General features: G+C 32.3%; 1 non-coding gene and 1 pseudogene across 1 annotated transcript; both read right to left on the reverse strand.

Annotated features, from left to right (window-relative positions):
• Window positions 1–2,460: 2,460 nt before the first annotated feature.
• On the reverse strand, window positions 2,461–2,523 carry MIR8004 (microRNA MIR8004). Its single transcript, NR_127168.1, has one exon. It is a non-coding gene; the product is annotated as a microRNA MIR8004 (primary transcript).
• Window positions 2,524–3,378: 855 nt separating this feature from the next.
• LOC102596098 (uncharacterized) overlaps window positions 3,379–25,130 on the reverse strand; it is a 29,808-nt pseudogene continuing 8,056 nt past the window's right edge.

The raw sequence follows: 25,130 nt of genomic DNA on the forward strand, positions 1-25,130 counted from the left end.
TTTCTCGCGCTTTATACAAACAGAAACGCAATTTATACAATTCTGTTGTATAAACGAGAAAGAGAGAAAGACAAAAGAGAACTGGGCAGGGGGCAGGGGAATATTTTTATTGTATAATTATAAGTGTATAGGACGAATATATATGTATTTGCATGTGTATATACAATTTTCTCTCGCTTTATACAAACAGAAATGCAATTTATACACTTCTGTGTATAAAGCGAGAGAGGCGAGCACAGAGAGAGTGAGCGAGAGAGGAGAGTGGCGAGCGAGAGTTTGAGGGAGAGAGGCGCTGGCAAACAGTTTGCTACAGGACACAATTAAATCAATGTGTGATTATACCATTTAATTTGAATTAATAGTTTGTCATTATGTACAATTTTCCCTTTATATTATGGTAAAGGGCCTAAAATATCTTTGAACTATGAGATTTGGTACAAAAATACCCTTCGTCGATCTTTCGGTCCTAAAATACCCTTGACGTCAATGTATTGGCCCTAAAATGCCCTTACTTTTGACGGCCACATTTTAAAATATTATTAAATGTATCATTTATTACGTGGCACAATTTTATTGGTGTGTTTACAATTCACCTAAACTAATCAAATTCCGACCCAAATTTGGATCCACCAAATAAACCCATACCCGCCCCACCTAAAAAGAACCCCATTAAATTAATTCTCACAAAGGGTGTTCTTCAAGCTTTTTAGAGTAAAATCCTCCCATAGTGAATTTACTTTTCCTTAATACATACCCAAATTAGTAAGTGAACCTAAATTTAAGTACAATAAATGATTCTTCAAACGATTTTGACATTGGTAACCTACAAACTTAAGTTCTCAAATTTTGAAATTGAGATGTGAAAGATGTGAAATTCTTCGACTTCAAAAATGGAGTTCTGTTGATTTCGTTCGACATTTTTCTCTATCTTATTCACCAAATCAACAACCAAATCATAAACCAGATTACTTCACAATTAATTATATTTAAGGATTCAAGAACCTTCAACTTTAAATAAATTTCCAACCTGATTCGGAATCCTTCGAACTCCAAAAAAATATCAGTAGATAAACTTGATTTTGGTAAGTATACTATTTTAAGCTTGAATCTAATTGGTATTGTATTTGAAACTTAAACTCGTCGTAAGTCAGTTGAATATTGAGAAGAAAAAAACCTGGTTTAAATTTTGTTACTTATTTTGAAGTCGGTGATTCAGATTATTGTCTTGCCATCATTGTGAAGTTGTATTTTGATTTTGGAGGGCTTTGAAGATGAATTAGAATAGCTTGGAACGAATTTGTAGTTGGATTCACGAAGAAGGTGATAATAATTTGAAGACCAAATCAAATTTAGCATAATGAACAAGATGAAATCAAGGTTTTTTCACTTAATTTAATGGGTATTTAGGGCGGGTGGGTATGGATTCTTTAGGTGGATCTTGGATTGAGATTTAATTAGTTAGGTTAATTTAAAACACACTAATAAAATCGTGCCACGTAATATATGATACATTCATTAATATTTTAAAATGTGACCGTCAAAAATAAGGGCATTTCAAGGCCAATACGTTGACGTCAAGGGTATTTTAGAGCCGAAAGGTCAACGAAGGGTATTTTTGTACCAAATCCGATAGTTCAAGGATATTTTAGGCCTTTTTCCGTTTATATTACATGTAGTTATGTACTAGTAGTATTTTTCTTTTCTTCATATTGTACACAGATAACTATTTGTGAAATTTTCAACGAAAGCAGTGTCACACCCTTTATCATAGGGTGCATCCACTCCAGAAAATAGTAGGAAGAAAGGAAAAAGAAAGCTCCTTAAAAAGGGTAAGTCAAAAAAATAAAAAATGTCAACTTTTGACTTGGTCTACAGAAGTTGACAAATCGAATCTTAAAAGTCAACAAGTCTAATTTATGGGGGTAATGGGACAGGAGAGTATAAGAACAAGCTACCGAGGTGCAAAATGTGTACTTGCTTTTACTTGTACGTTTCTAATTACATACTATTCCATCCGTACTATAATAGTTGGCTACCTTATGAAAATTATATGTTTCGAATTATTTGTCTATTTATTAAATCAAAATAAAATAAAATAAAATTCTAAAAAGATAATTCTACCCTTAATATTAATACATTTTGAATATCTTAATGTGCATCAATTTATATAAAGAATAAATTAGAAAAAAAGTAATTATTTGATATATAGTTTCTTAAACACCATGTAAAATGAAAGCTAACCAATTAATATGAAACGATGTGAGTAAAACTTTATATGAATTTAGAATACGAAAAGTTATTTGGCTCTTCAATAACATAGAGAAAGAGGGGTACGGAAGGAGTTCTAGAAATTGAGACCTTTTCCTTTCCTCTTGTTTTCTTTTCCCTTTTGCCTCTTCCATAAAGTTGAAAAGACTGTGTGAGATGCCGAAATGATGCTATCTTACAAAGCAAGCCAGTTAAAACGGATATAGATGTATTTAGCTCAAGTTAAATAAAAGGCCAAACACATACACAACCCCTCACACTTGTCCTCATATTTCATTTTGGCACTCCAACTTAGCCTTGTTCCATTTTAACCCTTAAACTCCATTTTTCTATACCATTTAAACACTAATACCAATTTTTATGATTTTTTATTTATTTATGCTCTTCAATTGCAATTTTTTATTTTAAAAAAATAGACGTGTGTCTGTTAATTTTCGTAAAAAAATTAAACATTCGCGAACGAACATAAAAATTTTCAAACAATAATATTATTTTTTGAGATTTCTCTGTATTTTTGCATGAAAGTAAATTGACAAAAGTTCTTTTGATTTTCTTTCTTAAAACATTCAATTAAATTAAATTAACACTACTTATTTATTATTTCTTATCATCTAGGCTATCTAAATTTAACGCAAATACTCACTTTTTATTTTTAATATAAATCAATATGAATAAAAAAACTCATCTTCAATACGCGTAAAAAAGACTCTTGTTTATTGCTAATAACACTACTAAAAAATGTTAAAACTCGACTGACTTTAATTTGTTAGATTGTCGGTGATTTTTAAGAAAGAAACCAACACAATTTCGTTGGTTTTTTTTCACATAAAAATACATAAAACTCTTAAAAAGAAATTATTATTTTTTAAAAAGAATAGTTTTTGTTAAATTTTTTTTAACTAAAATTAACTGACACATGTCCATTTAAAATAAGAAGTTGCAATTGAAAAACATATATAAAAATAAAGAAATCATAAAAATAGTATTTCATGTTAAAATGGTACATAAAAAATTGAGTTAAAGGGTTAAAATGGAACAAACCTAAGTTGGAGTGCCAAAATGAAAAATGAGGACAAGTTAGATGTGTTGTATATGTGTTTGGCCTAAATAAAACTTAACAATAATTGCTAGCTAGACTACAAGTCCAAGGCAGGTAAAATAAGTAAAATCGGAGAAAAAGGCTATTATAGTAAAGATGTTAACGAGGATATAACTCAGATATGGACGCCTCATTTCGTGATGAACCAATAGATTTACTTTTGGCTAGTTCACTAGAGTCTGTCATTCTTGTGTTGTATTCTTTAATAAGCGACGTCTCTGCGGTAATATTACTGTGCATATAGAATGCTGGCCCTGAAGGCATGGGAAGACTCAACGAAAAGCTACTGAGCATGAGAACAACAGCTGCCATGGTTGGTCTATCAGCCACACTTTCTTGAACACACAATAAAGCTATGTGAATGCTTCTCATTATGTCACGAATCAGTCCTGTGCTTTCCTTCAGCATTGGATCTACAAAATTTATAGTTGTTCCATTTCGCCAGCTCGACCAAGCCTGTATGTGTGATAGTTCAATTATCAGAATAAGATGAAATTCTCTGACCATAACAGCATTTCTCAAAATTAATACTTGATTGAATGGCCAGGTTACTTACAAAACTCAGAAGGTCTTCCACCGATTCTCCATTTCTGAAACAAGTGTTTTTTTGGCCACTTGAAATTTCTAAGACTAGTACTCCAAAGCTAAAAACATCCGACTTCACAGAAAATTGCCCGTGCATTGCATACTCTGGTGCCATATATCCACTGCGAAACAAAAACAAGAATTACGTCAACATATATAACATTGCATATATAGTAGTCCAAACAGTGGGATCAGCAAAACTAAATTGCTGTCAAAACAGGGAACTACTTGATGTTGAAAGTCAGAACTACATGTTTCATTAATGATCTTGGACATTTTCTCAAGGAAGTCGAAAGCATTGTGTAGCACTTTATACTACAAATTGGGTTGTTATGTCTTACTGCAATGTGAAGACAACATCTTAGACCATTGATCTATTCTTGGCTGAGCAAACAACAAGTTTTGATGAGTTAAGACCTATATCTTGTATTTTGCTACCGCGAGATCATATCTATAACCTCTTTGAACAATGAGAGTTCATATGCAGAAAAGAAGAAGATATTTTTGTTCTATACAAAATCAAATTTAACTTATTCATTTCCAGAACTCTGTTTTGGCTGAAGATCTGAACTTCATTCTAATCATTAGAGATTGCAACTTTGGTAGTGACCAAATTGAGAACAAAACTCTAGGTATATAACCATCATCTTGAATAATACTAAGTTTGTACACCACCAAAGTCCTAGTTCAACAAAATTGAGGTAAGCATTCCTAAAGATAGTACAATGTTGAGCAAAATTCATATTGAAAATTCTAATAACAATTCAAAGAAAGATTTTCTTTTGTCTCGAGGCAGCTATATTCTTTGCTAAATTGTTAAATAATCCATCCTAGCAAAATGGAAATAACAGTCTATCCAATGAGAGATGTAAAACTTACTAGGTCCCAACAATTCTGTTTGTGCTGCCTTGAGTTTCATCCAATTCGAATAGCCTTGCCATGCCAAAATCTGAGATTTTAGGATTCATTTCTGCATCTAGTAGAACATTACTAGCTTTGAGATCACGGTGAATGATCCGAAGCCTAGAATCCTCATGAAGATAAAGAATTCCCTTAGCAATGCCTCCTATGATTTTGGATCGTCTTTCCCAATTCAATTGCCTACGTTTAACTGGATCTGCAAACAAGATGAAGAATATAAAACATTTTTAATTCTAAGTCACTTAAAATGCTACTACAGGCAACTGCTCATTATAAGTGCAATTAGTTCTATGGTAAATAAGGCAGACAACCAGACAAAATATCAAATTACATTGACAGAATAACCTTTGTATATAAATTAAATTCATAACTTATTGATGCTCAAGCTCAATACTTGATAAAAAGTTAAGCAGTACATACCAAATAAGAAGTGGTCAAGACTTGCATTGGGAACAAACTCATAGACAAGAAGTCGCTCTGTTCCGTCTAGGCAAAATCCCAGCAACCTAACCAAATTCCTGTGTTGAAGCCTGGCAACCAACAAGACCTCATTTTTGAATTCTAGATCACCTTGGCCTGAATCTGCTGATAACCTTTTCACTGCTACTTCTTGTCCATTTTGAAGTTTACCCTAAAATATAATATGAAAACAAATTAACAAATTATGAACTAAAACAATGAAATTATAACCCGTACTCTTGTTCCAACTAGGGTGTTTTGAATAAAGGAGTTAACTTATTTATGTCAGTGGAAAAAAAATTTGTACCATAGAAGTTAAAATTATGCAACAATATGTAAGTTAAATTACCTTGTACACAGGACCAAATCCGCCTTGTCCGAGCTTATTTGCATCCGAGAAGTTATCTGTTGCTGCTCTAATTGCCGAAAAATCATATTGCAAAGATTCCGCAATACTAGTATCATCCATAGATGTACCTTTACAAACATAGTAGTAATAGCATACAACAAATTAGTGAAACGTAGTCTTAAGAATTTAACTTTCCTGAATTATTGTTTGTTTATAGTTTACGCTTACTCTGAATTTCGTTCACCAGCTTCCTCTTTCGCTTCCTTATCAAGATGACAGCAATACAAATAATAAGAATAACAACTGTAACAGTTGACACAACGATAATGATGATTGTTCGTGTTGTTTTGTCATCCTCTCCTGTTGGAACTGTTTTATCATCTGTCCCTGTTGGAACTGTTTTATTATCATTTCCTACAAAAAGAAAAAAGCTTCAAGTTAATATAATATCTTCCCATTCCCAATTCACTTGTCTTACTTTCCTTTTAAGAATAACTAAGAAACTAAGCATATTACTTATTGAATATCACAAATACAATTGCTCCCATAATATCCAGCTAGCCTTAACTCATGTCAAAGATTTGTGGTTGTGTTGAATTGTGTGCTCTATCTCATCTAAAGACTTAAGTTGTTATACAAAGTACACTTGTCTTTAGTTGACGTCTTCAACATGCCACCTCAAGTGCGAGCCTAAATCTCTTTTATGAGTCAAGCACACAGTAATTCTTCTTGATAGATGGTGACGGAGAGATTTGAATGTACAACCATATTATTGAATTGTGTTACTCATTTAAAAACTTTAACTAAATGACTTATGTCTTCAACAGTCACATCAAAATTGGGATTAGCAAAAGGAAGAATAAAAATGTGTTCACCTGCAGGTGGTGGAGCTTCCAACGGCACATCCTCGAAGAAACGGAAACTTTCATAACGGAAGTTGCACCTAACCCCTATGATTCTTCCACCCCTCTTACCCAGACAGGGACAGCGAGGCATGTTTCCATAAGCGTCACTTAAGCAACTGAAGCAACTCTGACGAGATAAATCAGGAGTACATTGCACAAGTGCATATATAGCCTGAAAATCTGGACCTGTCGCATTACCACTAGCATATTTTTGAAGAGGACCATCATCTACAGCACGATCTCGTAAATTTTCCAATAATCTCCCTAGCTCCTGGTTAAATTCCTCGGGTTTTGTGGCATTCGCAGGATTCCTAAAGTAATATTTAAGAGAAAATGATATAGTTTCTAAAATGGATTGATTTGAATACTGTAACATACATCCATCATAGCCACCGAAAACTTCTTTTTGGTTAGGACATAACTGTGCAATCTTTTGAACAACATTATCGACACAAACGCGACAATCGTCTAGCTCCACATCTCCTCTACATAACACAATAACGCTGGCTCTATCAGAGTTTTGGCCAATAGAAGCATTGTAGAAACCATAGTTGTCTATTTTTGAGGAAAGGGAAGTGAGGAGTGTGTTTAGATTGTTCTTGTAGGTACTATTCTCAGTATAGTTACCATTGCCACCACATGAACCAAATCGTAAATCAGGCAGCTGCGCTACAATATTGAGAACATGTATATGCAAAAACAGAATGAGTAGCCACTTTTGAATAGCCATGGCTATTTCTGTTTTAAGTTACAAGCAAATTTTGATATCAGTGCTGAATATGTAAAATAGAACCTAGAACAGGAAGAGCTTGTAAAAAGAGTTGGAGACAAAAGTATTGACCGGGGTGTAGTCAACTACATTTGTCTTGGCAGTACAATTTCTGACTTATTAGTTAAGCAAGAAAAGGATATTCATATTTAAAGGCTAGCTGCAAAACTAACACTCGGTTGGATTGGATTCAAATTTTAAAAGAAAAAGAGCTTTTAAAATTATTTGTAATAATCTTAAATATGCTGTAACATTTATCTTGTATAATAAAAGTATGATTGTTAAAGTATAAAATGAAATTATTTTTAGATACAAAATATAAGAAAATACTATCAAATTTCTTTTAAACAAACTGTAGTTCTTTTGAAATAATGTCACGTACAATGGAATTAATAAGGAATAGTACCAACATTTGACTTGGTCTATATCTTTTGGTTGAATAATTGACTTTTAAGGGTGCATTTGTGAATATTTTTGAAAAATATCTTTTGCAGAGAAATAATTAGGAAGAAAATGTCTTTTCTTTAAGGAAAAATCAAGTTCTACGAATGATACTTTATATAGATTTTGTCATTTTCACCCTTCAATATATCTCATATTTATCCCATCCTGCACCTATCTGCCCACAACACGGTCCTTACGTCAGATATCATTTGTTTTAAATTATATATAAATATTTTTGAAATGATATTTACTTATACACGAAACACAAAATAATAATTAAAAACTCATTTATTTTTTTTAATAATATTTCAGCACAAAATAGTTCCATTCATACCAAACATACCATAGATCAATTAATGGAATTTCTACGGCTCTAATTTATGGCAGTGATGTGACATGAGTAGATAATAACAAGCCATCAAGGTGGGAAAATAATAACTATATTCTTCGATCTTCTAGGTGAAGTTGAAAGTTACTCCCTTCGTCTCCGCTTCGTTTTAGTTATTATAATAAGGATTTAACACACTTCTAAGAAAAAATTAATAATAAAATGTTATATATATACACAAGCCATCAAGGTGGGAAAATAATAACTATATTCTTCGATCTTCTAGGTGAAGTTGAAAGTTACTCCCTTCGTCTCCGCTTCGTTTTAGTTATTATAATAAGGATTTAACACACTTCTAAGAAAAAATTAATAATAAAATGTTATATATATACACAAGCCATCAAGGTGGGAAAATAATAACTATATTCTTCGATCTTCTAGGTGAAGTTGAAAGTTACTCCCTTCGTCTCCGCTTCGTTTTAGTTATTATAATAAGGATTTAACACACTTCTAAGAAAAAATTAATAATAAAATGTTATATATATACACAAGCCATCAAGGTGGGAAAATAATAACTATATTCTTCGATCTTCTAGGTGAAGTTGAAAGTTACTCCCTTCGTCTCCGCTTCGTTTTAGTTATTATAATAAGGATTTAACACACTTCTAAGAAAAAATTAATAATAAAATGTTATATATATACACAAGCCATCAAGGTGGGAAAATAATAACTATATTCTTCGATCTTCTAGGTGAAGTTGAAAGTTACTCCCTTCGTCTCCGCTTCGTTTTAGTTATTATAATAAGGATTTAACACACTTCTAAGAAAAAATTAATAATAAAATGTTATATATATACACAAGCCATCAAGGTGGGAAAATAATAACTATATTCTTCGATCTTCTAGGTGAAGTTGAAAGTTACTCCCTTCGTCTCCGCTTCGTTTTAGTTATTATAATAAGGATTTAACACACTTCTAAGAAAAAATTAATAATAAAATGTTATATATATACACAAGCCATCAAGGTGGGAAAATAATAACTATATTCTTCGATCTTCTAGGTGAAGTTGAAAGTTACTCCCTTCGTCTCCGCTTCGTTTTAGTTATTATAATAAGGATTTAACACACTTCTAAGAAAAAATTAATAATAAAATGTTATATATATACACAAGCCATCAAGGTGGGAAAATAATAACTATATTCTTCGATCTTCTAGGTGAAGTTGAAAGTTACTCCCTTCGTCTCCGCTTCGTTTTAGTTATTATAATAAGGATTTAACACACTTCTAAGAAAAAATTAATAATAAAATGTTATATATATACACAAGCCATCAAGGTGGGAAAATAATAACTATATTCTTCGATCTTCTAGGTGAAGTTGAAAGTTACTCCCTTCGTCTCCGCTTCGTTTTAGTTATTATAATAAGGATTTAACACACTTCTAAGAAAAAATTAATAATAAAATGTTATATATATACACAAGCCATCAAGGTGGGAAAATAATAACTATATTCTTCGATCTTCTAGGTGAAGTTGAAAGTTACTCCCTTCGTCTCCGCTTCGTTTTAGTTATTATAATAAGGATTTAACACACTTCTAAGAAAAAATTAATAATAAAATGTTATATATATACACAAGCCATCAAGGTGGGAAAATAATAACTATATTCTTCGATCTTCTAGGTGAAGTTGAAAGTTACTCCCTTCGTCTCCGCTTCGTTTTAGTTATTATAATAAGGATTTAACACACTTCTAAGAAAAAATTAATAATAAAATGTTATATATATACACAAGCCATCAAGGTGGGAAAATAATAACTATATTCTTCGATCTTCTAGGTGAAGTTGAAAGTTACTCCCTTCGTCTCCGCTTCGTTTTAGTTATTATAATAAGGATTTAACACACTTCTAAGAAAAAATTAATAATAAAATGTTATATATATACACAAGCCATCAAGGTGGGAAAATAATAACTATATTCTTCGATCTTCTAGGTGAAGTTGAAAGTTACTCCCTTCGTCTCCGCTTCGTTTTAGTTATTATAATAAGGATTTAACACACTTCTAAGAAAAAATTAATAATAAAATGTTATATATATACACAAGCCATCAAGGTGGGAAAATAATAACTATATTCTTCGATCTTCTAGGTGAAGTTGAAAGTTACTCCCTTCGTCTCCGCTTCGTTTTAGTTATTATAATAAGGATTTAACACACTTCTAAGAAAAAATTAATAATAAAATGTTATATATATACACAAGCCATCAAGGTGGGAAAATAATAACTATATTCTTCGATCTTCTAGGTGAAGTTGAAAGTTACTCCCTTCGTCTCCGCTTCGTTTTAGTTATTATAATAAGGATTTAACACACTTCTAAGAAAAAATTAATAATAAAATGTTATATATATACACAAGCCATCAAGGTGGGAAAATAATAACTATATTCTTCGATCTTCTAGGTGAAGTTGAAAGTTACTCCCTTCGTCTCCGCTTCGTTTTAGTTATTATAATAAGGATTTAACACACTTCTAAGAAAAAATTAATAATAAAATGTTATATATATACACAAGCCATCAAGGTGGGAAAATAATAACTATATTCTTCGATCTTCTAGGTGAAGTTGAAAGTTACTCCCTTCGTCTCCGCTTCGTTTTAGTTATTATAATAAGGATTTAACACACTTCTAAGAAAAAATTAATAATAAAATGTTATATATATACACAAGCCATCAAGGTGGGAAAATAATAACTATATTCTTCGATCTTCTAGGTGAAGTTGAAAGTTACTCCCTTCGTCTCCGCTTCGTTTTAGTTATTATAATAAGGATTTAACACACTTCTAAGAAAAAATTAATAATAAAATGTTATATATATACACAAGCCATCAAGGTGGGAAAATAATAACTATATTCTTCGATCTTCTAGGTGAAGTTGAAAGTTACTCCCTTCGTCTCCGCTTCGTTTTAGTTATTATAATAAGGATTTAACACACTTCTAAGAAAAAATTAATAATAAAATGTTATATATATACACAAGCCATCAAGGTGGGAAAATAATAACTATATTCTTCGATCTTCTAGGTGAAGTTGAAAGTTACTCCCTTCGTCTCCGCTTCGTTTTAGTTATTATAATAAGGATTTAACACACTTCTAAGAAAAAATTAATAATAAAATGTTATATATATACACAAGCCATCAAGGTGGGAAAATAATAACTATATTCTTCGATCTTCTAGGTGAAGTTGAAAGTTACTCCCTTCGTCTCCGCTTCGTTTTAGTTATTATAATAAGGATTTAACACACTTCTAAGAAAAAATTAATAATAAAATGTTATATATATACACAAGCCATCAAGGTGGGAAAATAATAACTATATTCTTCGATCTTCTAGGTGAAGTTGAAAGTTACTCCCTTCGTCTCCGCTTCGTTTTAGTTATTATAATAAGGATTTAACACACTTCTAAGAAAAAATTAATAATAAAATGTTATATATATACACAAGCCATCAAGGTGGGAAAATAATAACTATATTCTTCGATCTTCTAGGTGAAGTTGAAAGTTACTCCCTTCGTCTCCGCTTCGTTTTAGTTATTATAATAAGGATTTAACACACTTCTAAGAAAAAATTAATAATAAAATGTTATATATATACACAAGCCATCAAGGTGGGAAAATAATAACTATATTCTTCGATCTTCTAGGTGAAGTTGAAAGTTACTCCCTTCGTCTCCGCTTCGTTTTAGTTATTATAATAAGGATTTAACACACTTCTAAGAAAAAATTAATAATAAAATGTTATATATATACACAAGCCATCAAGGTGGGAAAATAATAACTATATTCTTCGATCTTCTAGGTGAAGTTGAAAGTTACTCCCTTCGTCTCCGCTTCGTTTTAGTTATTATAATAAGGATTTAACACACTTCTAAGAAAAAATTAATAATAAAATGTTATATATATACACAAGCCATCAAGGTGGGAAAATAATAACTATATTCTTCGATCTTCTAGGTGAAGTTGAAAGTTACTCCCTTCGTCTCCGCTTCGTTTTAGTTATTATAATAAGGATTTAACACACTTCTAAGAAAAAATTAATAATAAAATGTTATATATATACACAAGCCATCAAGGTGGGAAAATAATAACTATATTCTTCGATCTTCTAGGTGAAGTTGAAAGTTACTCCCTTCGTCTCCGCTTCGTTTTAGTTATTATAATAAGGATTTAACACACTTCTAAGAAAAAATTAATAATAAAATGTTATATATATACACAAGCCATCAAGGTGGGAAAATAATAACTATATTCTTCGATCTTCTAGGTGAAGTTGAAAGTTACTCCCTTCGTCTCCGCTTCGTTTTAGTTATTATAATAAGGATTTAACACACTTCTAAGAAAAAATTAATAATAAAATGTTATATATATACACAAGCCATCAAGGTGGGAAAATAATAACTATATTCTTCGATCTTCTAGGTGAAGTTGAAAGTTACTCCCTTCGTCTCCGCTTCGTTTTAGTTATTATAATAAGGATTTAACACACTTCTAAGAAAAAATTAATAATAAAATGTTATATATATACACAAGCCATCAAGGTGGGAAAATAATAACTATATTCTTCGATCTTCTAGGTGAAGTTGAAAGTTACTCCCTTCGTCTCCGCTTCGTTTTAGTTATTATAATAAGGATTTAACACACTTCTAAGAAAAAATTAATAATAAAATGTTATATATATACACAAGCCATCAAGGTGGGAAAATAATAACTATATTCTTCGATCTTCTAGGTGAAGTTGAAAGTTACTCCCTTCGTCTCCGCTTCGTTTTAGTTATTATAATAAGGATTTAACACACTTCTAAGAAAAAATTAATAATAAAATGTTATATATATACACAAGCCATCAAGGTGGGAAAATAATAACTATATTCTTCGATCTTCTAGGTGAAATTAAAAAATAATTTTTGAGTATACATGACAATTAAAAAAGATGGAAATAGTATTGATTAATTTATATATTTTATTTGTTTACTATTATTTTCATAAATAACCACTATAACAAACTAAATTATGTTCCATAGCAATAGTTTGCATGTTTGCATAATTAGCGGGTACAGTTGTATAGTTAAGCTATTTTTGTATAAATTCGAAATAACTAATTTATACAAATACAAACATCTGAATTTTAAACAGTTATATGAATTATATTATACAAAATTACATTATACAAAAGCTATACAAATTTCGAATTATACAAACTCAAAATCCTAACCCGTGTAATTATCATTGAATATTGATCGCGAGTGATAATTAACTAAAACTATAGATATGATGACTAATTAACTAATATATGTTTACTTAATCATCTAAATTTTTCATTAAAGAAAGTATGAGTCATCTATAAACTTGATGTATAATTAATGGGCGATGTCAAATTCCTTAATCTATTAGTCAATTATTATCAACTATATACACCTATATCTTACAAGATTTTAAAAATATATTTATTTTATTTTTAAAGAGTTCACGGTAGTAATAAGACCATCCTAAGGTATAAATTACTTTTTTAACAAATATTTGAACAATGCTAATAAATTATGGTTGTCGATATTATTATAATTTTTTTTTTTGCCAAACATGCCATCCATGATATTTTGCTAAATGTTTGCTCAGTTAGAATTATTTTTTTTATTAATTCAACTAAGCCAGTATTATTTATTTTAAAACTTTAATTTTACAAATTGTTACGAATCTGTAATTATTCAGAATTTCAGCTTACCCGTCTCAATAAATAGGGGTAAAAATACATTTCCATTACTATTGAAAAACTACACCACTTTTACAAGTTCAATAAGTAATACTTATGACACAAATTAGTCCAACAACAAAAGAATCATTGATAAATCAATCGCAAGAACCCCTAACTAATTGGGTTCGAACAAATAGCAAAGTAAATAAGAAAATCTATCAAGTAACAACATATTCGCATTCGGGGTTCACACCAGACCTATAAATGAATGATACACGTTTGGATATATTTAGAGAGACTTTTAGCACTATATGTATGGATGTTTTATCGAGGATGCAACTCAGTTATCAAATCCTGATTTCCTGAAGAACATATTGATTTATTTTCGGAAATTGTTGAATTGAAATCTCCAAAGTGTAAAATCTGTGGGTTTACTTCGTTGTGTGGAACTGGAAGACTCAAAGAGTGACTACTGAGCATGAGAAGTACTTCACCCATGTTTGGTCTATTAGCAACATTTTCTTGAACGCACAATAAAGCAATGTGGATGTATCTCACTATGTCACCAACAGGTCCTGAGCTTCCCCTCAGCATAGGGTCTATCAAATTTGAAACTGTTTCTTCGCGCCAGTTCAACCAAGCCTGTGATAGATCAGGACACACAAAATCATAAATTATACTACCTCTGATTCACATGATGCATTACGTTCCTCTTGAGAAAGATATTTGATGGCAATGTTTATATATACAAAGTGTTGGTCTAAATAGCAATTAATTTTTCTTTTGATTGTGTCGATTAGTAAACTAGTTTGGAATTGATCGAGGAATACTTAATTGATTGGTTGACCAGCTAGTTACTTACAACGCTCAGAAGGTCTTCCACAGAATCTCCTTTTCTGGAACAAATGTTTCGTTGACCGCTTATAATTTCCAGGACTAGTACTCCAAAGCTATAAACATCTGATTTCACTGAAAATTGCCCCTGCATTGCATACTCTGGTGCCATATACCCACTGCAAAATCAAAACAAAAATTGCCTGACTTAATTCTCTAACATGGTAGTTAGGCACGATTGGAGAAAGATTTGATGTGTAAAATCTTCTTACGACAAAGGGGTGTGTCAAAGGAAGATTCGTCATAAGTTGAGAGAGGGGACAAAATATGTATTAAGCCAAAGTTATATGACCATTCATCTCGACTTATACTACTTTTAGGGACAATCAAGTTAGCTCAACCAAATTGAGGTAACCATTTCTCAAGTCCTGGTAACATTTCAAGGAAAAATTTGTTTTAATATCGAGGTTTTTATTTGCTAAAAATGATTAAAGAATGCTTCGTATAATGATACAAAAAATAACAGTCTATCTAGTGAGAGATGTTAAACTTACTAAGTCCCAACAATTCTGTTTGTGTTGCCTTGTGTTTCATCCAATGTAAATAGTCTTGCCATGCCAAAGTCTGCAATTTTAGGATTCATCTCTGCATCAAGTAGAACATTACCAGCTTTGAGATCGCGATGAATGATGCGAAGTCTAGAATCCTAATGAAGGTAAACAATTCCCCTAGCTATGCCTCCTATGATTTTGGATCGCCTTTCCCAATCCAGTTGGCTACGTTTAACTTGATCTGGAGATAAGAGGAAGAATATAACTTATTATGATTGCCTTTCCCAATTCATAGTTGTGAACTTAGTTTTCCGGAACTAAAATAAGGCAGATAACCGGACTACAGTCAACATGTCAAATTACACTGACAAAACATTAAGCAATACATACCAAATAAAAATTGGTTAAGGCTTGCATTGGGAACAAATTCATAGACAAGAAGTCTCTCTGTTCCATCCAGGCAAAATCCAGTAACCTAACCAAATTCCTGTGCTGAAGCCTGGCAACCAACAAGACCTCGTTTTTGAACTCTAGATCACCTTGGCCTGAATCTGCTGACAATCTTTTCACTGCTACTTCTTGTCCATTTTGAAGCTTACCCTGAAACATAATACGAGAGCAAATTGAAGAATCAATTATTATAAGCTCATCAACAACGAATCCTCAACCCCAAGCTAAGTTGTGGTTTTGTGGTATGAATTGTCAATGTCCATTTTATGCATCAAGCAAGTCTAATCACCTTATACACAGGACCAAATCCACCCTGTCCCAATTTATTAGCATTTGAGAAGTTGTCTGTTGCTTCTCTAATTATAGAAAAATCATACTGCAAGGATTCTACATCGCTAATATCATCCCCGAGTGTACCTTCACCAAAGTAGTAGTAATAACAAATAGAGTATATAGTGAAAATTCAACTTTCCTTAATCATATAAATACTATACGCTATCTTACCTTGAATTTTGTCCACCAGCTTCCTCTTTCGCTTCTTCATTAAGATGACAGAAATACATACAGCAAGAATAACAACTATAACAGTTGGCACAATGATAATAATGACGAGTCGAGCTTTTTTATCATCCTGCACTATTGGAACTGTATTATCATTCCCTGTTGGAGCCGTTTCATTACCATTCCCCATTGGAGCTGTTTTATCATCATTTCCTTAAGAAAATGCTTCAAGTTAGTATAAAATTCTCGGTTTTTAACAACTCATGTGAAAATAAGTTACTATCTTCCCTTTTCAGGTTATTTCAGAAACTATAGATACTTATTAAATATCACAAATACAATATTGTTATACCTCTAATTTAATATGCTCGTCTTTAACACAAATCAAAATTTTGTTTTATGATTCTGATGAACTGTGTGATCCTCCCATCTAAAGTTTTAAGTTATTAGACGCCAAGAACAATTACTTCAGTTCCACACATGTCGGGAAAAAACTTAAATTATTGTACTTAGAGATGACATATTTTATTCACCTTATTATGTTTCAATACATCGATTCTTTTTTCATGTGTATAGCTAATTCTTTTTATGTGTTTTCAATACATCGATTCATTATTCATGTGTATGTCTAATTCTTTTTATGTGTCTGCTCTTCTGTCATATTTAATATTTGCAACCATCTCGTCTATAGGTTTGATTAAATTAAATTGTTAAATAAGGTAACTAAACTTTATAGTATCTACTTAGGTACATATGTCTTCAAATGAAAGTGGAAAAATATAATTTACCTGCAGGTGGCGGAGCTTCCAACGGCACATCAACGAAGAAACGGGAAATTTCATAACGGAAGTTGCACCTAGGCCCAATTATTCTTCCACCCGTCTTTCCCAGGCAAGGACATTGAGGCATGGTTCCATAAGCGTCAGTTAAGCAATTGAAGCAATTCAGGGGAGATAAATCAGGAGTACACTGCACAAGTGCATATATAGTCTGATCATCTGGACCTGTCACATTACCACTAGCATATTTTCGAAAGGGACCACCATTTACAGCACGGTCTCGTAAATTTTCCAGTAATTTACCCAGTTCCTGGTTAAATTCCTCGGGTTTTGAGGCATTCGCTGGATTCCAAAGAAAGTATCGTATAGACAACGATTGAGTATTTATAATGGATTGATTCGAGTAATGCAACAAGCATCCATCATAGCCACCAATAACTTCTTTTTGGGTAGGACATAACTGTACAAGTTTTTGAGCAGCGTTATGGACACAACTGCGACAATCGTCTAGCTCCACATCTCCTCTACATAGCACAATACCACTGACCTGGTCGGTGTTTTGGCCAATGGAATCATAGTAGAAACCATAGTTATCTATTTTTGAGGAAAGGGAAGTGAGGAGTGTGTTTAGATTGTTCTTGTAGGTACTATTCTCAGTATAGTTACCATTCCTACCACATGAACCGTATCGTAAATCAGGCACCTGCGCTACAATATTGAGAACATGTATATACAAAAACAGAAAGAGTAGCACCTCCTGAATACCCATGGTCATGGTTGTCTAAGTTGCATTTCCATCTCTAGAAGCTTAGATATTTTGAGATCAAAGGTAAAATGAGTTGGCTTTTATTTTTTCTTTTGGTTTACAAAAAGATGCGTCACGTCATTAAAGGTAGTCCTACCTAATACTCATCCGTCCAACAATAATTGTCCACTATTAATTTGGGACAGAAATTAAGAAACAGTAAATCATGATATGAATAATTTTACCAAATCACCTATATTAAATATAAGTCATTTAAATATTAAAAAATGAACAACATTTAAAAGTAAAGATAAAATAGACACAAAAAATAAATTATTCATAAACTTTATAAACTAAACCAGTACTGTTACACATATATCACTTTCTGCAAAAGATAAAACTTCTGATGACTTGGTCTGTATCTTTGTACTTGCCAAATTTTTCTCGTTAGAATTTATGAAATTCGTACTCTAATTTATGGAGATAATGGGAATTGGGACAGGAGTGGATACCAAGACGCCACCAAGGTTGCAAATTTTGACCGCCACTTGCTCATCAACTTTATATGATTACTCCAGAAAATGAAGTCCAACTAATTTTCTACAAGTACCATATTTTCCTTTTTTTCCTAGTCTTTTAAATTTTAATCCACAATGATTTCTTTAGAATTTTGGCTTTCCAGATTCCTTGTACTGCAGTTATCTTTATATCTTGACTGATTCATAGTGATTAATTCACAAAGCAATTTGTACTTCTGTAGGTATTTGGACATAATATAAATAGCTGATATTTTTTCAACGTGCTTGAAGTGAATGACTTGTTTGGTAAATTTCTAGAATCAATTGTTTTTTTTCAAAAAAAAAAAAATAATAATTTAAAAGTGTTTTCATAAAAAAGTAATTTTGATAAGAAGACAAAAATCACGTTTGAACAATAATTAATGTTTAACCAAACTTTTATATGTGTTTTATGTATACTAGTTCTAAAAACGTGTGTTGCACGTTTATCCCAAATTACTTCATATAAATTTTATATTGCAAATGACATATTTTATCCCCTTCAAATCTATTGGTATTTACAAAAAAAAAAAAAAATCATCCTTTTTTCTAAACTAAAGATCAAAAGCTGAACCAAGCTCATTGATGTAAAGATTCAATGTTTTCTGAATTTTGACCTCTGACTGAGTAAATACAATGAGGAACTTCCTAAACATCTCAAGTATCTCATTATCAGACCATTAAAAACTCTTGAAAATTCCATTTTTTCTGTTCACGGTAGATTTTTTTCCGAGGCTGATGTATGGAATTCATAAGGGAACATAGGAGAGGTGAGCGGAACTCGCTCTCTACCCTATGCAAAATTTATATTAAAGAACGAATGAAAGCATTAAGACTGACCACTTAAAAACCATTTGTATCTTTGTAGATGAAGTTGGAGTATATATAATTTTATCGATGGAAACTCTTCAGATTCTTTAACTTAAAATTAAATAAGAGGAGTTGTTTTGAAATGCTCGGACTTCAACTTACTTCAAGGTATTTCATTCCCTGTTGGAGCCGTTTCATTACCATTCCCCATTGGAGCTGTTTTATCATCATTTCCTTAAGAAAATGCTTCAAGTTAGTATAAAATTCTCGGTTTTTAACAACTCATGTGAAAATAAGTTACTATCTTCCCTTTTCAGGTTATTTCAGAAACTATAGATACTTATTAAATATCACAAATACAATATTGTTATACCTCTAATTTAATGTGCTCGTCTTAAACACAAATCAAAATTTTGTGTTATGATGGCAATGAACTGTGTGATCCTTCCATCTAAAGTTTTAAGTTATTAGACGACAAGAACAATGTAATGACCCTAAAGGTCATTTTTTGGAAATTTTCATAAAATGACCGTTTTACCCCTCCCGATAGTTGCCCCGAGTCCTAATTGTTGTATTTCCGAAGTTGGTTTGGAGGAAAATTGATGAAAAGTTGAGTTTTTGGAAAGTTGAGTTTTTAATAATTGAAATTTGGTTAAAAGTGCTATTTCGAGTCATTTGGAGTTTCGAGACTCGAATCGGATTTCCGTCGATTCCAGCAGTTTTAGAATGTCGAAACGGGTCTATGAGAATTTACGGAGTCGAATTTGGAGTTAAAACGAAGATTTGAGGTCCTAAGTTGCTAAAATTGTGAAATTTTGATCAAGAGTTGACTTTGGTCAACAAACGAGGTTCCGGTGCTCGAAATGGAATTCCAAGGGCACCGTTGGATTCAGGGGGTGATTCTAAGTCTAGAATGAGTCTTGGTTGAATTTTTAGAGGCCCCGAGTGCATTTCGAGTTTTTGAGCCTAAAGTTAGTTTCTTGACGCCTTATCGGATACCGGATCAAGGAGACCTCGAATTCAAATTTCGACGATTTCATTGACTCCGAAATGTCATTTTCAAACTGGTAGCATATTTGGTTTGTGTTCGGGAAGTGTCAAATGAGTTTTGGGTGAGCTTTTAAGCTTCTTGGATGCTTTGACACTATTTCAGCAAATTGTGGCAACTAAAGGGTTCATTATTAGTTTTAAAGGTCGAAATCTTTTCCCAAAGGTTCTGAAATTTTGAGCATGAATTACAGGACTTATCTGCAAATTTTGGTGCATTATCGCTAATCCGAGATTGAACTTTTATCGCAAATAAGAAATAATTGTTTACCGAGTAGAAATGATATTTGACTGGGCAAACGAGCATGAAATTGAGCTCCGATTGAACGAGCAGGTCCGTATCATTATTTAAGACATTTACAAAAAAGAATCGGGTCATTTCACTATCGTATGAGGAAATTACGGCCTTTTTAGTGAAGGATTTAACTGCTGTTTTTCTGGTGCATAACAGTCATGCACTGTTATAAAAATCTCAGACTGTGTTCATTTGGTATTTTGAGCATATCGGGAGTTCTAGAGATCGGAATGGAGTGATTCTTACGGGTTTCTTCTTGAATTAATATGAGGGTTAGTATTCAATCTTAAATTCGACATTTTCTCATAATTTCTTTATCTGGTTTTATTTTCCCTATCCGTAAACCTCTTGGAAAAAATTGGGGTTTTATCGATTTGGACTCCCTTTTTGATGAAAAAGGTATATTTACGATCCTTATGTTATGGGTAAACTGATTTTAACATAAAATTATTGATTCATCGATTATTTTCATCATATTAACCGCGTACAATTTGGACTTTCCCGGTAAAGTTAAAGTTTGATAAATTGAGAATTTCAAGGTCGATCTTAACTCCGTTTTTGATGAAATTTCATATTTGAACTTATCTAAGCATGGGTAAGATGTTTTTCAAGAAATATTTCATTTTCGAGTCGGGGTTTCGGATCCAAATATTTTAGGCTTCTTCAAGAACGTGGATTTTCCTTCAAATTGAGTTTGTGAACTCATTTCAACTCCTTTTTCGAAACGGTTTTCACTATTGGATTCTAAATTTCTTGGGGAACATTTTTCACTAAAAATTTCCAGATTTCGAGAATATTTTCCGGAACGAGATTTTTGACCATTTTACCCTTGTTCTCCAAATTTCACGATATTGGTGTTGTTAGATTCGTATTTATTGTGGGATTCCATTTATGAATAGATTGTGGTGATTTGGAGCGTGCTCGGAAGGGTAAAACTCAAATTTGAGTTACTAGTTGAAGTGTTTTGAGGCAAGTGACTTCTAAACTTTGTTAAACTCTTAGACTACGCATGACTACTTTCCTAATTGTGTTGGGGAGTAAGGGGGATTGAGGATGGGTTTTATTTGTTGATTGGAATTGTTGTAAATGAAAGATGGGGAAATAAAACGAGCTAAATGTGTTATATGTGACTTGAATTTGTTGAATAAGTCATGTGATAACTCATATTGAGGGGATAGAAGAGCATGAGTAGGCTATGATTGATACAGACATTGATGTTGAAACAGATGATGTGTAATACTATGATGTGGTCGTGATATGGTTGTGATTGAAACAGATGATGTGTAATACTATGATGTGGTCGTGATATGGTTGTGATTGAAACAGATGATGTGTAATACTATGATGTGGTCGTGATATGGTTGTGATTGAAACAGATGATGTGTAATACTATGATGTGGTCGTGATATGGTTGTGATTGAAACAGATGATGTGTAATACTATGATGTGGTCGTGATATGGTTGTGATTGAAACAGATGATGTGTAATACTATGATGTGGTCGTGATATGGTTGTGATTGAAACAGATGATGTGTAATACTATGATGTGGTCGTGATATGGTTGTGATTGAAACAGATGATGTGTAATACTATGATGTGGTCGTGATATGGTTGTGATTGAAACAGATGATGTGTAATACTATGATGTGGTCGTGATATGGTTGTGATTGAAACAGATGATGTGTAATACTATGATGTGGTCGTGATATGGTTGTGATTGAGACAGATGATGTGTAATACTATGATGTGATCGTGATATGATTGTGATTGATGACATGTGCATATTCATTATTCATCCCATGTGTGAACTATCTGTTGCATGAGTTCTGAGACACTGATATGAGGATGGATGGATATGAGACACAGTTGAAACTAGCTCCGACTAGAGATATATGAGATGGACTAGCTCCGGCTAGCGATTTGGATGCCGATGGGATCTGGTTCCGGCGGTGATACATGGTCCATGTGTGGCCCCCATGGGTTCTGATTTGAGTATTCAGCGCGGACTGATTACGTCAACAGATGTGTATCGTAGGACAGACATGCATCACGACTACATGACATCATTATTGCATTTGCATCGCATTTCACTTCATCTTTGTCTGTGGTGTGTGGATTTTACCTATTTGCCCCTCTTCATGTGATATATGATCTATTTGCTCTTATATGAGGATATGAGGTTGATTTTGAGACACTGTTGGATATATATGTTGATTATGAATTGTGTAGTATTTTTTTTATAACCAAGTCTTCCGCTTATTTATTATCTCTTATTCTCGTATTTCTATTTCTCTATCGTTGTGGTTGAGTTAGGCTGACGTGTCCGGTGGGAAATGGACACGTGCCATCACATCCGGATTTGGGATGTGACAAACAATTTCTTCAATTCCACACATGTCGGGAAAAAACTTAAATTATTGTACTTAGAGATGACATATTTTATTCACCTTATTATGTTTCAATACATCGATTCATTATTCATGTGTATGTCTAATTCTTTTTATGTGTCTGCTCTTCTGTCATATTTAATATTTGCAACCATCTCGTCTATAGGTTTGATTAAATTAAATTGTTAAATAAGGTAACTAAACTTTATAGTATCTACTTAGGTACATATGTCTTCAAATGAAAGTGGAAAAATATAATTTACCTGCAGGTGGCGGAGCTTCCAACGGCACATCAACGAAGAAACGGGACTTAGGTACACATGTCTTCAAATGAAAGTGGAAAAATATAATTTACCTGCAGGTGGCGGAGCTTCCAACGGCACATCAACGAAGAAACGGGAACTTTCATAACGGAAGTTGCACCTAGGCCTCTTTCCCAGGCAAGGACATTGAGGCATGGTTCCATAAGCGTCAGTTAAGCAATTCTGAGGAGATAAATCAGGAGTACACTGCACAAGTGGATATATAGTCTGATAATCTGGACCTGTCACATTACCACTAGCATATTTTCGAAAGGAACCACGATTTACAGCACGGTCTCGTAAATTTTCCAGTAATTTACCCAGTTCCTGGTTAAATTCCTCGGGTTTTGAGGCATTCACAGTATTCCGATGAAAATATTGAACAGACAACGATTGAGTATTTATAATGGATAGATTCGAGTAATGCAACAAACATTCATCATAGCCACCAATAACTTCTTTTTGGGTAGGACATAACTGTACAAGTTTTTGAGCAGCGTTATGGATACAACTGCGACATTCTTTTAGCTCCACATCTCCTCTACATAGCACAATACCACTGACCTCGTCGGTGTTTTGGCCAATGGAATCATAGTAGAGAAGAGTGTGTTAAGATTCTTCTGGTATGCACTATTCTCAGTATAGTTACCATTCTTACCACATCTACTGTATTGTAAATCAGGCAGCTGCGCTACGATATTGAGAACTTGTATATGCAAAAACAGAAAGAGTAGCACCTTCGGAATAGCCATGGTCATGGTTGTCTAACTTGCATTTCCATTTGTAGAAGATTAGATATTTTGACATCAAAGGCAAAAATGAGTTGGCTTTTATTTTTATTTTTTTAGCTTAAAAAAACATGCGTCAGGTCATTAAACTAGTTGTACCTAATATTCTTTCTGTCTAATAATAATTGTAATTTAGGACAGAAATTAAGAAATACTAGTAAATGATAGATATAATTTTACCAAATTATCCTTATTAAATATAAGTCTTTTAAATATTAAAAAATGAACATTTAAAAATAAGAATAAAATAGACATAAAATAATAAATCATTCATTAATTTTATAAACTGAACCAGAATTATCACTTTCTGGCTTAAGTGACCTTTTGAGTGAATTGACCTAGCAAAAGATAAAACTTCTGATGACGTGGTCTATATCTTTTTGATTTGCCAAATTTTACTCCTTAGAAAATACTGTATGAAATTCGTAGACTCTAATTTATGGGGATAATGGGAATTGGGACAGGAGTGGATACCAAGAAGCCACCAAGGCTGCAAATTTTGACCTCATCAACTTTATATGATTACTCCAGAAAATGAAATCCAACTTATTTTTTACAAGTACCATATTTTCCTTTTTTTCCCTAGTGTTTTAAATTTTAATCCACAATAATTTCTGGGAATTACTCCTACAAAAGAATTTTAAAAAATTGCTCAAGTTCGCTGCAGTGGATCATTTATATTATATTTTTCCTGTCTTTAATTACTTATTCACTTTTAAATTGACACACCTATTAAGAAAATAATAATTGACATAGTGAATTTACCATTTTATCCCTATTGATTATGAAGTGGATGAATTAAAAACTTCAAATTTTCAAGAAGTATTACCTTTTTCAAAATAATTAATTAATGGTATAATAGATAAAAAATTTTTATCATTTCTTGATTTGTCAAAATAGACAAGTAATTAGGAACAACTATAAAAGAAAAATTGGACAAGTAATTAAGGACGAGGGAGTATGTCCTTGTATCTTCTCTGTTGCTCTTCCGACCATACACTTAAATATTTGTGAAATTTCCAACAAAGGGGTGTCATCATAAACTTGGGAAGAAAAAAAATTGAAAGTCCTAAAAAGGGATTAAAGAAAAAAATGTCAACTTTTGACTTGGTTTACATCTCAAAAGTTGACAAATTGAATCTCCAAATTCAACTAGTCTAATTTATGGGGTGATGGGACAGGAGAGTATAAGAACAAGCTACCGAGGTGGAAACGT

Source organism: Solanum tuberosum, unplaced genomic scaffold (genome assembly GCF_000226075.1).
Source record: "Solanum tuberosum cultivar DM 1-3 516 R44 unplaced genomic scaffold, SolTub_3.0 scf00099, whole genome shotgun sequence".
Lineage (NCBI taxonomy): Eukaryota > Viridiplantae > Streptophyta > Magnoliopsida > Solanales > Solanaceae > Solanum > Solanum tuberosum.